The following is a 14,529-nucleotide window of genomic DNA, read 5'->3' as shown; positions in this document are numbered from 1 at the left end:
TTATCTCCTCTCCTCAGAGCGCTGCACATGGCCCTTTTGTTTACAGCTCTTTCCAATGATGCACACCAGTAACCCCCCCATGACAGGTAACACAGGCCTCCACCTTACACCCTTTAGTGAGACCGATGCTTGAACTCCACTGTGTCCGCGCCAAGTCAGCTGTGAAATCGATGCGTGTCCACAGTCGTGTTTTCAATCTCCATTTCATAAAAACAATCACTGAATCATTGAAAGCACTGAAATGACAGGACGTGGAAAATGAAATTATTATTTGTAAATCAATTACTCACCGGTGGATTTCCATTATTATTATGTGACTTGGAAAAGAAGTCAGAAAAATTGAAAATATTGTATAAAATACATTTTAAACGACAGGATAAACTTGAGTTTTGCTGTTAAAACCTGACTTCCACTTCCATTTACTGGATCCAGGATGTTTAAATAACTATTATTGTAGTCATAACAAGCGCTGGTTAATGACGGCACCGGTCCTGCATGCTTTAATGACATTTAAAATGCATCTCAGGATGCTTTAAAGGCTGTGGTAACTTTAATACTTTGTTCTTATAACATTCCCAGATATATAAAGTATATAAAGGTGAAAGTTTTAACTATTTTTCACCCTCTACGCGACTGCTTCCCACTTTTTCTGATGACAAATTGCACAAAACGGATTCTATTCACAGCACACCGCTCTGAACTTAAAAACCCTTCGGCTGGTATTTTCCAAGTTGTCCAAGCTTTTCAGAAAACGTTTTTGTGAGAAGCTTGTGTTTGGCTGTGAAAAGCCTCAGCTTAGTGTGGATTGAAGGCCCAGACGGAGGGAGGAAGACGTCTTTGGTTGACTCGCCGTGAGCTCGGTCGACAGTAATGTGGATATTAAGAAGATAAACGCTCGGCAGGATATCGCTGTGATATTTACTGTAACGCTGGTCTGATTTAGAGGCGACGGGGAGGAGGTGGATGTCTCGGATCAATGGAGGCCAACGACGGAATCACAAACGCCGTGGGTTTATATCATGGTGATGAACTGTGAAGTGGTAAACTTTGTGTAAATGTCATTAAAATGACACCGTGGTCCGCTGCTTGTTCGGTATTTGACCGTGTGTTTATCACAACACAGGACAGCGTCGCCTTCCTGTTTGCAGCCTTTAACGCATTTAACGATAAACTATAAATATCGTACCTCACCCGGATGTTTAAATCAATACCACCGGATATTAATCTCACCTGTCAATGTTTCCCCAGAACTCATTTGTCAGATTTCCTGGGCTTGGATTTATCGTCGCGATATCACGGCAAAGCCCCTTTTAAAACACATATAACATTATCTTGAATCAGCAGTATTCGGGGGGTTGCGTGCGGCGAAAATCAATGGCGTTCGCGGCTCGAGTGCGACTCCCCATCCATCAGCCGGCTGACTGGAGCGGCTCCTGCAGATGATATGCTGAGTGGCCAATTTCCTGTTACCTGTAATAGATGGAGCCGGGGCTCGTCCCTCGGCTCGGCGGATCATGATTTCCCTCCGGGTCGCCGTGCTCGGAAATAGATTAAAGACACGCGGCGGGGTGTTTGCATCTGTTATCTGAGATGTTGTTTCATTTTTTTTAAGGAATATATTGAAATTGTGGTCATCGGATCTGCCCGGTCGGATCCCTTTTTGCCCTCCCGAGCGGCGGCCGGTGGCCTTCAGCGTGTTTCAGGTTACATGTCAGCAGAGTATTTACATGACTGCTTCCTGGAAGGAGGGCCGGGGGGTCGGCGGGGGTGCAACTTTCCCCCCCCCTCTCTCTCTGATGACGAGATTACTGTATTTACTTAAGCCTGCAGATCGGCTGGAGCGATGCCTTTGAAGAGAAAAGATGACAAAGACGTTAAACCTCGTTACCGTCGTGTTCGGTTGCTGCTGGATGTTACCCTGTAAATCATCCGTATCCTGTTGATTCTGGTTTCGCGGCGTTCCTCCTATGAGCTCCAACTTCCTGTCACAGAAATACTTTTGCATTTTTTCCACGACAGCATTTTTTGTGTGATGTGTCACTTTTAAGTCAAATAATCACAGCAAGCTCTGTCTTTTTTGCCACATTTGCTAATTCCATTAGCAAAAGTTTCAGGTACTTTTTAAGGGAGCTCACTGATTGGTCGGAGAGAAGCCTCGCTACATCCTGCATAAATAGCCCAGCTATCGCTTATATGACCTTGATTTGCTGAATCCACAGGGAAGTCTCTCCGTTTCATCCATCCAGCCTCGTGTTTTTCAATATTTATTCCAAGAATGAGTCATTTTGAGCAAACTCACACTTGGCTTCGGACCGTTAGACACACCCACCATAAATGTTCTAGGTCATAGCACACAAATGTCCAATATTCAGCGTGCCGTTTCCATCTCTAAGCTGGCTTAATGTGCCACACGGCCGAGCCAGCGCGGAGCGAACCGTGACATCTGTGTTGGTGTCGTTATCACACTGGACAGGAAGACGTTCCAACTCCTTCCCCTCTCCCCGTGGGTTCCCCTCTCTCCTGTGGGCTTTATAGCCAGTTTTAATGCGAGTGGGCGGAGGGTTGAGTCCGTCTCTCTCTCCGTCTAGTTCTCACAGTCCAGCTAATTTTATACCCGCCGCGTTCGGCTGTAAAGAGTTCACACACAGGATATGATGAATCGTCTCGCTTCCTGCGTCAGTTTCAAGACGCAAGAGAGTATCAATTCTCATCCCACCAGCTCCTTTTTTTATATTGTTGTCGGTGTGTGTGTGTGTTGATCTTAACCAATAGACAGCCTGACCTCACATTACTTCACAGTCTAGATCGGTGTTTTGGATTTTTTCTCATTCTTTGGCAGCCGTCGTGTGAGAGAAGCGGAGGCGACCGCGGCTCTCTCACCGGCGTGTGAAACATCTCCGTTCCCAGACACGGCTGTGCAGACAGACAAGACATGTAGCCTTGGGCTGCAGCCAGACGCACACACACACACACACACACACACACACACACACACACACACACTGGAAGCTGGAAAAGTACTCTTTTTTTTATAGGTGTACATGTTTCTTACGTCTCTATATGTCCTTCTGTCCTGGAATACCAGTGTTTCTCTATAAATATTCACCAGGTTGGGTTCGTGGAGTTTAAGGGTTGCAGGGAATCTTCGGTTTGGGGGGGGGGGGGGGGGGGGGGGGGGGCGCTGGCTTGTTTAATCTAACCCCCGTTCCGTCTGAGCAGCTCCCAGGTGCCTGGGAGAATAAGCCTTAGGAGAGAGACGCCGCCACTGAAGGGATGCACATCGGATTGTGGGTTGGAAGGCTGAATAATTTTGGTTTTGCTCTTTATAATGAACTGAGGATTTAATTTTTTTTTAAAAAGACCTGCTGGAAATCTTGTCACGTTCGCATGTTCACCTTCGTTTAGCATGTTAGCACAAACATTGGGAATTAGCACCAATTCCCTAATAGGAAGGGTTTTTTTCACAACTTTGACATCTTCAGGTCCAGTTTTCTTCTATTCTTGATGGACTTTTCCTTCGTTCCATCACTCTGCCGGTTATTGATCGAGACAAAAGAGCCACAGGTGAGCTTTAAATGAGGGTTTTCATTTAGCTGCCCACTACATGAATAACACAATCGATGCAGTCTGTCACACGCAGTCTGTCGGTGAATTATCCAATCTTGCCTGGGCCCCTTTTTAGGAAATTTCCAGATATTTGATTATAGCAGCGATGGCCAAGTTTTAGAAGAACTGCTATACGATATTATCAGAGCCCTGTTTTGGCGACGGTCCACGCGGTGCTGCATGGCGGACCTGGATGCCAAGATACGCCGGTCCGTCCCCTCGCTCTGGACCGTTAAGCTCACAACGTGTGGACGGCTCGCCGAGGACACGGCTCTATTCAGATCCGATCACGGAGCCGCAAACACGCCTTGCTATCCTGCAGCGCCATTTATTATGGTTTCCTGCTGCTGCGGTTTTCATCTTGGGGGCTGATTTCAAGTCCCTTTCAGGTTTGTTTCTTGTAAACAACATAAATCACAATGAGCCTCGCCACGTCTGTCACTTCTACATCTCTAACAGTGACTCCTCAGAGCGAGCGCTACACTGCTGCTGCCCCAATTCTAATTAGCATTAAAAATGTAACACCGCCTTATTGCTGTATAGCCAGGCTTATTATTTTCCCTTTTTTTTTTGCACATTTAGAAAATAGTTTTCTCATATTTTGAGGATTATCCTGATACCTATTAAAACAGAGCAGTATTTAATTGCAGCGTCTAAACACAGATTGTACATTTTTCTTCATATAATGATAATAATGAGGCCTGAGAAAGTAAAATGATCCATTAATTCATACTTTTTAAAAAAAAAAAGCAAAGATGGTGGTGGAGAAATAAGATGTTATTCTGCTTCCCTTTCTTGCCTTTCATCTCGTGACCTTTTTGAGAATGACCTCCGTGGAGGACTGAGCTGTTTATGGAACAGTGGCAGATCAGAGAGGACATCTGTAGACCGATGGGTCCCCGATCACGACCGAGATGGCTCCCAAGCAAAGTGACATCTCTCTCTCTCTCTCTCTCTCCTTTTCTTCTCTGGCTGTGTTTATAGCAGCGGTTTGCCCTCGAAGCTTATCTCTATAAATGGATTTGTGTTTCTGCGCTCTGAGATCTCGGTGTGATGTTCTAATCTGATTGACCCAAACTCCAGAGAGGTGGACGAGTCCGCCAAGTGTGTGTGTGTGTGTGTGTGTGTGTGTGAGGTATCCAGCCGTCTTCGAGCTGCTATTTTGCTCTATGTATTTTCAGCTTGTCAGGGGAAATAAATGTTTACGTGTGTTCCACGTGCAGAAATCCACAATCTACTTCACCCTTTGATGAAGCACAGAGATATATAGATATATAGATATATAAAATATATCTACACACACACAGACCCCGAGTATCTGGCCTGCCAGAGAGCAGCTGCGGTGCCGGAGATTATTTGTCATATCTGTGTGTTTGTGTTTGTTTGTGTGTGCGTTGCCGTGGAGATCTCTTCAGGTTTGTTCATTTCGAATGTGACGTGAATGTTCCCCGCACGTTTTTAATGGTGTGTGTGTGTGTGTGTGTGTGTGTGTGTGTGTGTGTGTGTGTGTGTGTGTGTGTGTGTGTGTGTGTGTGTGTGTGTGTGTGTGTGTGTGTGTGTGTGTGTGTGTGTGTGTGTGTGTGTGTGTGTGTGACTGTGTGTGACTGTGAGGGAGTGATGGGCTGATAGCTGTAGGCCGTCGCCAAGGGCAACCCTGTTCATACACAATACTGACAGAGCTCCCTAAACGTAAACCCGATTATGTTATTGAAGCTTATAGAAAAGGAAATGTTGCTTTTTCAGGTAAAAACCTGTAATACCCGTAACATTTTTCGGACTATCAGCTGTCTTTTCTTACTTTTTTCAAGTCTCCAGCTTGTTCCACACACAGAAAGGACGGATCCTTTAAACAGACAAACTCCTCCTCAGCTTTTTATGCGTTGCCGTGTGTTTTTCCTCCCAGAGCCCGATGCTCTGCATTCGATTGCATTACAGGAAAGGTTCTTCTATTATTCAGCAGTTTGCTTGATCTGATTCCACACTGTCAGAACTCGTATTATTTATTTATGCACTTTGAGGTGATATGTGATTTTGAAACGCTCCCTCGCAGCGCTTTCCAGGAACTCGGGTGTAAATTGCAAACTATATTACGTGGGATTACTCTTCTTTTTTTTTTTTTCTCTCACTCTATTGGAGCTTCTGAGCACGGACTCGTGAGATCGTGCCATTATTTGGCTGTCATGACGATCCTCCAGCATGACAACTCATTTTCCAGGATGTCACAGAGCAAACGTTTCATTGAGCTCCAGGAGGAGGAGGGGGTGAAGACGTGGAGGGCTGTAGGTGATCCGACCGCTCATTCATCTACAGGAGAGAGAGAGGAAGGGAGAGAACCCCCCCTCTCCACTCCTCCCTTTTGCTCGGCTAGACGAGAACGTTGCCATAGAAACCACTCGGCATGCTCCCCGCCGCTGGCAGGTGAAAACCTCATATCTCCAGAATGTCCAAGTTGCAAGAGTAGAAAAACAGACAGCATTTGAGTTTTTTTTTTTTTGTGTGGTTTTTAAAAATGATTTAATATTTTTCCAAAAAATGTTATCGGGGCCCATTTGAAGTTTTCACCCTTTGAACTGTACTTACGAGGTTTCCACATGGAAACGCTGCCTCTGGATTCTTTGGCTGCTCAGCGTTCCCAGGTAGATAAATCGTGCTCCTTGTCCCCCCCCCCTTCCCTCCCTGTTTTCAGGCCTCCTGCGGGTAAAAGGATTATATATTAGATGGCACCAACCTGCAATCTCTACTACAGCTTACACACAGTATGTGTACCAGCATTTTCCTTGAACAAATAGACAGAAAAAAGAAGGAAAAAAGCAGCCATTGACACATAATCTAACTCTCCCTGGGATCATAATAAATATGTAGGAAAACGAGACAGGAAAATGTAAAAATCAGGGTGGATTTATAAATCAGGGGAAGCTTGTTTTTTGTGTTTTAAATGATAGTTGGTGTCTGCTGGATTTGGGAGACTCATTTGCATCATAGGCGCTCTGTAAAATTGTTTCCCCCCCCAAAAAAAACTGAACTCATTTGACTCTTGCCTCACTAACTCAAAAGTAATTTGCTCACCATGGTAACACTTGGTGACCATCTGCATGTCGCCGTCTCTGACTTCTCCAGCGTTCCGTCCGGTGATGAGGACACGATGTTCATTCTTCCTCCGGTTTTTCCCCTCAAAGCCTCGTCATGTGTGAAGGGTATAGAGGATGTATGTGCTGTTTGACGACGCTCTCGGGTCTCCTCGTTACTCCTCCGTTTGAGGAAGCCGTCCTCTCCTCTTAACTGCCCTCTTGTCTTCTTGCCACATCGTCGTTTCTGCTCTAGACAGGAATTGCATCACACCGTCCTCCCCCCCCCCCTCTTCCCCGTCTCTGCCGCGTTGTTAACCGTCTGACATGACCTCTGTTTTGCTCTCCGTTCAAACAAAGGTGGTGATCAGCGTTCCCGTTAACGGTGCCGGGCCGGCTGCAGCTCGGTGAGTCTGGAAGTGGAGCGCTGAGACCACCGCAGCCTGAATCCAGGGGGTCGGACCTCATCCCCCCCCCCACGTCCAGCTTCTGTCCAAACTTAAAGGCAACGACAATGTGACTACTGGACTCTGTCAGAACCATGTGACCTGCTGTTATGGATCTGAGAATCGGCACACATTGAATCAAGACTCATCCAGGTAATTTGGCCTTGTATAACTTTTTTTTGTATATGTTTTTATCACAAGTTCCTGGCATATTTGTTGCCATTCACCCGCTTCCTCAATCTGTTGAGTTGTTGGTAAAAAAGGGCCAAGAAACAGGAAGTTGGACAGTAGGGTGAAACAGTGAGAACGGAGGACTGCTCTGCAGTAAAAGCACCATTAACGTGACCGTGTGCATGCAGCAGCTGTTTGGGATATAAGATGGTATGATTTGCATTCTTTCACACTTTTGGCTTTTTTTTTGTGTGCATGTATTCAGAACCTGATTAAGGCATTATTGTTGAATGGATCATCTTGCAAAAAAGGTGTTTTTATTTATTTTTTACTTGAAACTTAAGCTGTAGCTGTAATTAAGACTGAAGACGTACATGTTTCACTGCGTTTGGGTGCGACGGGGAAACTAAAGCAGACGGAGAGGGAACTCAAATCCAGACAAAGACCAGATGAGTGTTTCATCAAGACGGCTCTTTCTCGATTTGTAGTCGCCGTCATCATCTGAGGTCACCGGGGCTTTCCGAGTTAGATCTGTCGAATTACACACACACACACACACACACACACACACACACACACACACACACACACACACACATACACAGCCTGTAAATGTGACTACAGATTCACTCTTCTGTTATTACAACCCATGCTCAATGGCTAATAAGAGGTTTTATAACTGTGAAAGCCTCTCAACAGGCATATCTGACCTTCTCTCGTATTTTCTTCTTGTATTCGTTCTTGTTTTGGTCCCCACTAAGCTGTTTAATGACTTTTGGTGTTGTTGTGGGAAAAAATGAAGGAATGAAGGAAACGCGGTCGATGGAGAAACGGGGAAAACAAAGCCCGAAGTCTAAGACGGAAGGAAAGAGAAAGGAGAGGAGACTGTTTGTGTTAAAATGCGTGTCTCGGTCATTGTCTGTCCGTGTGTTCGTATCTTATCCAGGGTTTTTTTTTGTTTGTCAGGAGTGTGTGGCGGTCTTGTTCCCGTTTCCGCTCCGGAGCGGAGCGCTGCAGGAAAGGCTGGCTGGCTGGTTGGCTGGTTGGCTGGCTGCACAGGAAAGGAAACGGTCTCTATCAAACAGCAGATGGAGGACAGCATGTGCTTACGTTGCAGAAACACACACACACGTATACACACATGCAGTCCCACACACACACATTGGGTGCGAGCGTCTTAGACCCAGAGTGTGACCCAGATCACGCGTTGCAGTTGTAAGTAAGCCGTGGAGAATCTGGGGTTTTTATAGAGGACGCTCTGACATTTCCCTGCACTTTTTTTTAAATGTTTTCACAATAGCAAAGGAATTTTCTTTTCCTCCTGGAAGGTTGTTTTGCCCTCTTGACTTTTCCCAGAGCTCCTCCTCCCCCCATAAACCTATTTACACTTTACATAGTGCTGCAGTCCTTCAACCTTCAAATCTCTGTTCGCCTCTAGAAAACTCACGGTTATGTAAGGTATGGAGTTGACTTTGAAAGACTGCTTAAACTTTCTTCTCTCGAAACTGACAAATGTCTCACTTGACGTCTGCAGTTTGGTTCTCGTTCTTGGAACCGGCGAGATTTTGACACTTCAGGTCAAACCCATTTGTCTGTGAGATTTAGTTCACCTCCTCTTCCTCCTGCATGTTGTCTGCCCATGATTTCTGCCCGTCATGCCGTCATTCCTCTTGTCAGTAGTTGTCGGCGGCGGGCGGCCCGGGCCTCTCCCTGCGTCTCTCTGAGCTTTTTGTCGGTGGCGTGTGAGGACTGGATGTTGCACTTCCTTTTTTCTCAAGAGAGCAGCGAGTTCTCCCACATCGCCATTCGCTCTCCATATGGTGCGTGCGTGTCCTTTCTCCTTCGTGCAACAAGCCTGCTTATTGGAGGACGGACAATGAGGCTCACTATGGTTCCCAAGGCCTCGCTGAATGACTCATATTCCTATAGAATTCAAAAGAGCAAACAACGGGGTTACACAACCTTAATCAACAAAGTGCTGCCGCTCCATATTGTGCTCCGCGGTGGGGCTGTGATCCTGCGGAAAAAAAAGGGGATGTGAAAAAAAAAAAAAGTGTTAGACTGTGGGTTTCAGTCTTGGTAGCATAATTACTATGCTACCACTTCCTGTTTCTCCTAGGTGGCAGGCTACTGTTTGAATCGGCAATTACTGTGAATCTGGACCTCGCCGCCTCGCTGTTTGTCAAACCTGTTGTCGCGTTAACGGGGGGTGTTGTGTTCTGGAAGATGAAGTGCGACGCTGCGGTTTTTGCTTTGAAAACTGGAGCTGTAAAATGTTTGGGGACGTGTCGAATAAAAAACCTCACATCCCTTTTTTTTTTTTTTTTTTTTTTAAAGACTCACAGGAGGAGTTTGATTGCGAGCTGAGGGGCGAGCAGCGGAGGCGGTTCTCCCCGTCCTCCCCAGCGTGGGCCCGTTCACTTATCCCTTCTGGTCCCACATCGTTCCTCTCCTCCTCTTCTCCTCCCCTCAGAATCAAGTGGCTTTTTGTTCTCCGGCAGCAGTGCTCATCACTTGTTTCTCCACCGCCGCCCTCCCCCGTCCTCCTCTCGGGGAATGAAAGGAGATTTTTTTTGGGGGGGGGTCTGTGGTTATCTCTGTCTCTCAGTCTGGAAACGGGGGTTCTATATGCATGCCCCCCCCCACACCTTCTCTGTCTCTGTTTCGCCCCTCGTCTCTGCGTCAGCGCTGATGTCAAATAAATCTCACGCTAGTAGAAACAGCCTTGCGGATGGTCATCATTACAGGCACTGACACTGCCATTTATTCTAATTCCTTTTGAGTGAAGTCGGTTTTTTCGTTGTCCCACAGGATTTCTCAATGGCCTGTTATTTCTACGCTTGAATGACGAGACATTAAAAAAAAATGAGCCACGCGTTCTCCGGGGGGGGGGGAGGGAGTGTGGTCGGTCGTAATGCTCTCTGGAACCAGGCTCCCAGATGCCCTCTGAGTCAGCCGTTATGATTCCTGCATGGAGCGACATTCTAATCTGTTTAATCCTTTTTTTTTTTTTATTGACCATTAGAAAGTTTCTGAAAAGGGCTTGTGATGGATTTGCGGTCGGCTAAAGGAGGTGATTTACCCATAATGTGACCGCCAGTCATCATCTTTTGTTTATTGTTTCAGATTTATTCTGACGTGTGAGCTTAGAATCGGAACGGATGCGGTCGTCGAATGGCTGTTGAAATGAAATAAGTTGCTAAACACGGTTGGCTTTTTGTTGTTTTTGCCTGCTTCTATTTGATAAAGGTAGACTCCAGTTGGGGATAATTGTTTGAAGGCTGCTACATGCATTTCCAGGGATTTTTTCTATTTTTTTCTGTTGTTTTTTAGCCACAAAGACAAGTATATAAGATGATTTCTGTCTTGTTGTTGGAGTTTCCAAATATCTATAATTATGACAACCGTTCATGCTGATAAAACATGAACCCTGAACCAGATTTGTCCTTTTAACCATTTGAAGAATGCATCATATACTTCAAACAGGACCCTGGTCTCCTATGCAGTAACCTAAAAACCTCATTAGTTCACCACTGTACAGCATGCCGCCTGTTTGTCCTCCTCTTAATAGCCCTACAAGTTAAGTAGTACATTCCCATACATCACCTCTCTGACAGGCTGCCGGTCTTCTCTCCCTCTTCCCCCTGCATGTCCCTCACACTAATACCTGCTTATAGCGGTAGTACCTGTAATCACAGAGCGACCGGGTGATAATGAGAAGTGTCACATCGGCGGTTCGGTCATTTCCAGCCCAGCTGCTGAGCATTACGCCGGCTACAGCGCCGGCTCTGATTCCAGGCCCGTAATTGCTTTGCCTTCTGAATAATTGAAAGATGGGAGGAGGTAAATCCCCGAGGTGTCAAGGTGTGAGAAAGATGGATGCCTCGGTGTCCAACGCTGTCAGCTCTGGAGGTGTAAGGGGGCCAGGTGGACATGATGACACCCTCAAGGGGAGATTGCCCCCCCCACCCCCACCCGCGCACGTGTGATGGACCACTAGTAGAATGATTTCTGGCAGGGTGGTCCTCCAACGGCGCACTGGCACATGTGTTTTCCTTGGATCCCTTGCTGAAGCGTTTGTAGATTTGTGGGTAAATGTGTGTGTGTGTGTGTGTGTGTGTGTGTGTGTGTGTGTGTGTGTGTGTGTGTGTGTGTGTGTGTGTGTGTGTGTGTGTGTGTGTGTGTGTGTGTGTGTGTGTGTGTGTGTGTGTGTGTGTGTGTGTGCGTGCGTGTGTGTTTCATGCCACGAAGCGATGCAGTGTGGGCTTTGCATGCCAGTTATTAGCAGATTTAGGGGGAAGAAACGTACGCATGTGGTGTGTTTGTGCGGGCGTGTAAATCCGCGGCTCACTTATAAAGACCTGCTGGCTCCTTTACAGTGTGTGTGTGTGTGTGTGTGTGTGTGTGTGTGTGTGTGTGTGTGTGTGTGTGTGTGTGTGTGTGTGTGTGTGTGTGTGTGTGTGTGTGTGTGTGTGTGTGTGTGTGTGTGTGTGTGTGTGTGTGTGTGTGTGTGTGTGTCTGAGCTCAGATGTGGCTTTTTGCAAGTGCAGACGACAGGCGGGGAGTAAATATTTACAACCAATTACTCTCTGGGTTTCCAGAACGTGACAGTAGCAGTTTTTAAAATGCTACGGACGCCAACGACATTAACTCGCGCGCTCTAAACGAGAGCTGCTCTCAAATGTTACGACTGGAATGTTTTTAAGAGGATTATCAATAATCGCTTCTCATCGAGCACCGTGTTATTTTTAACTAATATGCAGCAGCTAAAAAGCCCTTATTTCCAGTGAGGACTGCTCTAATGGCGGTGCTTTCAGGGTCACACACAGTAGCCGTGCCCTGTGTTGCGAGTCAACAGGATGTTATGGCCTGAACCTGGCAAACGACCACAGCTTTCTCTCTCCCTCTTCTCTTATTCAGTTCTCCTGCATGCAAACGTAACACCAGCTTACATAAAGCACAAGAGCATTTTCTCACGCGTTCCGGGGCCGAGATGCTGCGTTTTGTTCCCAGAGAGGTGCAGGGCTGACACTGCAGAGCGGAGCCAGCAGGTCTCCGAGGTCATTACCACTGCCACAGCGTCTGGGCGCCCCTGGGAGGGAGGCGGGAGTTGATTGATGACAATGCTGGGAGGAGTGCAGGAGGAGGGGAGGAGCCCAGATTGGCAAGAGAGCAGTGCTGCAGAGTTGTTGCTGTGTAAAGGTTCACTGTAGATACTGTGTGAGATACTGCCAGTGTGACACAGTAGTACAGCTCCGCCTGATAACGGCAGTTTTCTTCGTGTATCTCAATTGTAACGTTAAATCAAGAGGATTATATGCAGGATTTTGAAATTCCAGACCGACAAAGCAGCGATTGATAGATTTTAGGAATCTCAGTTTGCAGTTGTGTGTGTGTGTGTGTGTGTGTGTGTGTGTGTGTGTGTGTGTGTGTGTGTTTTCTCTTTTAAATACCCGATGAAGCCGATTGTGCTCAACATCCCACAGGTGCCACGTTGGTGGCAGCGCTGCTGGTCAGGTTACCATGGGAACACCTTGTGAAGAACAGTGGTATGTGTAACAAATTTACATTTCCACAGTACTTCTTAAACGACTTCAGAATGAGTAAGGAGAGATGTTTTAAGAAAGGAAAGGTCAAAATCAACGAGGAGATCTTTAGTTGATCAAATGGGTCATGATGCAAAAAAGAGAGCACTGGATCCTACACTTCCCATAATGCAACTTGATAAAAACATTGTTTTGCTCTCTGTTAATTATGACCAAACACAGAATATAAGTTACATTAAAAAAAATCCTATAGAACAACAGGAAGATTTTCTGCACGATTTGTTGCCATGGTAACCAAACCCTCCAAATAAAATCTTCCACTTAATCAACACGGTGTAGCGCCCCGTATATCATGTTTCCCCCTGTCTCAATGCTATGCTAAGCTAAGCTAACCCTCTCGTGGCTGTAGCTTCATTTTAACGTGCGTTCTCTGCAAGAAAGCAACTACGATTATTTCCCCCAATCTCAATGCATTCCCTTTAGTAGTTAAACAAAACGTATACAATAATAAGATGTCTAATTTTGAGTGAGTGGATCAGTTTTGGGCACGAACAAAAAGGTTGTTTTTAGCTGCACAGAAGGCTTTAGGTTATTTTTTCATCCATCTCGCCATCTTGCAGGTTTCAGTCATAAACAAATAAAAACCTTGTCGCCTAAAGGGTAAATAGTCTGGCAGCTTTTCTCCTCAGAGGACGCAGTGTACCTACTGCTCTCCGTCTCGCTGTCATGTCGCCCATACGCCCACCACCCATTCTCTGAATTCCCCAGCTGATGTATCTGAAGAGACAGAGCGACTCGGTGCCCAGAGAAACCACATTCAGTGGAACTGACAGTGCTCTGTCCGCAGGAAGAAGCTTTCCCGTCCCAGGCAAAGACGGACGGTTTCTCCGTCTCATCCACTCATTGTAACGAGCTTGTTAGGCTAATTAGTGCGGCAATAGTGGGGAAGCTGCAAGGGTGTCATTAAGTCACTTTTCACAATCCAGACTGAGAGAATGACAGAGCAGGGGAAAACAACAAGACAACAAAGAGGGGATAGCTCATCGACCAAAGCAAAACGCCATCAGGGAAGAGCATTGATCAGCTCTCTGGTTCACAAACACAAGATTGGGTTCGCACCAGTCAGAATTCCCACAATGCCTTTTGATTTTTGTGTTTAGAGCAAGGAATAACAGAAGCAAAGAGAGGGCTGTGTTGCCTGTGTGCTGTGATATGCTGATGTGTGTGTGTGGTTGTTTGCATGCTGTGAGGATTGCAGGTATTCAGAGGTGGCAGGTTGTAATCAGTGGAGACGGAGCCGTGAGTCACACGGTGCATACCGGGTGCTGGAGGTCTCCATGAGCACATGGCAGCAGCTGAGGTGTTGTCATGTACAGTATGCAGGCGGGGTTAGGTTGGAAAAAAAACTCAAAACCAACAAAATGAAAATGGCTGCTAGTGTGGAAGGCTGTCCACAGTTTAAATGATGTAAAATTATATCTAAACAAAGTTTTTTTACCCATTTTTAACAACCGTTTGCTTGCAATCTTTAACTTGGATTGTGTAAATATTATAACAGCTTAATAATCACAATGCAATCCACTGAAAGTCAATACGTTACATCTCTCTACTGCAGCTCAGTCTGGAAACACAATAAGGGAATTCATTACATTGTGACAAAAAGGCATCGCCTTACGGCACATATGGAGAAGAGAG

The 14,529-nt window shown here is 46.1% G+C and overlaps 1 protein-coding gene across 3 annotated transcripts in view; it reads left to right on the top strand.

The window, feature by feature from the left end:
* ptprea (protein tyrosine phosphatase receptor type Ea) overlaps nt 1-14,529 on the top strand; it is a 42,322-nt gene that overhangs the window by 12,906 nt on the left and 14,887 nt on the right. For 2 of the 3 annotated variants that reach the window (XM_084039686.1, XM_084039684.1), the window contains exon 2: nt 7,032-7,270. The gene's annotated coding sequence lies outside the window, so the exon portion shown is untranslated. Of the gene's footprint in view, nt 1-7,031; nt 7,271-7,480; nt 7,499-14,529 lie in introns of those variants that run through there. The other variant, XM_084039685.1, reaches the window with a different exon arrangement.

Source organism: Eutrigla gurnardus, assembly GCF_963514095.1.
Source record: "Eutrigla gurnardus genome assembly, chromosome: 22".
Taxonomy (NCBI): domain Eukaryota; kingdom Metazoa; phylum Chordata; class Actinopteri; order Perciformes; family Triglidae; genus Eutrigla; species Eutrigla gurnardus.
Note: the sequence above shows the minus strand (reverse complement) of the source record. Positions and strands in the feature narration are given on the sequence as shown.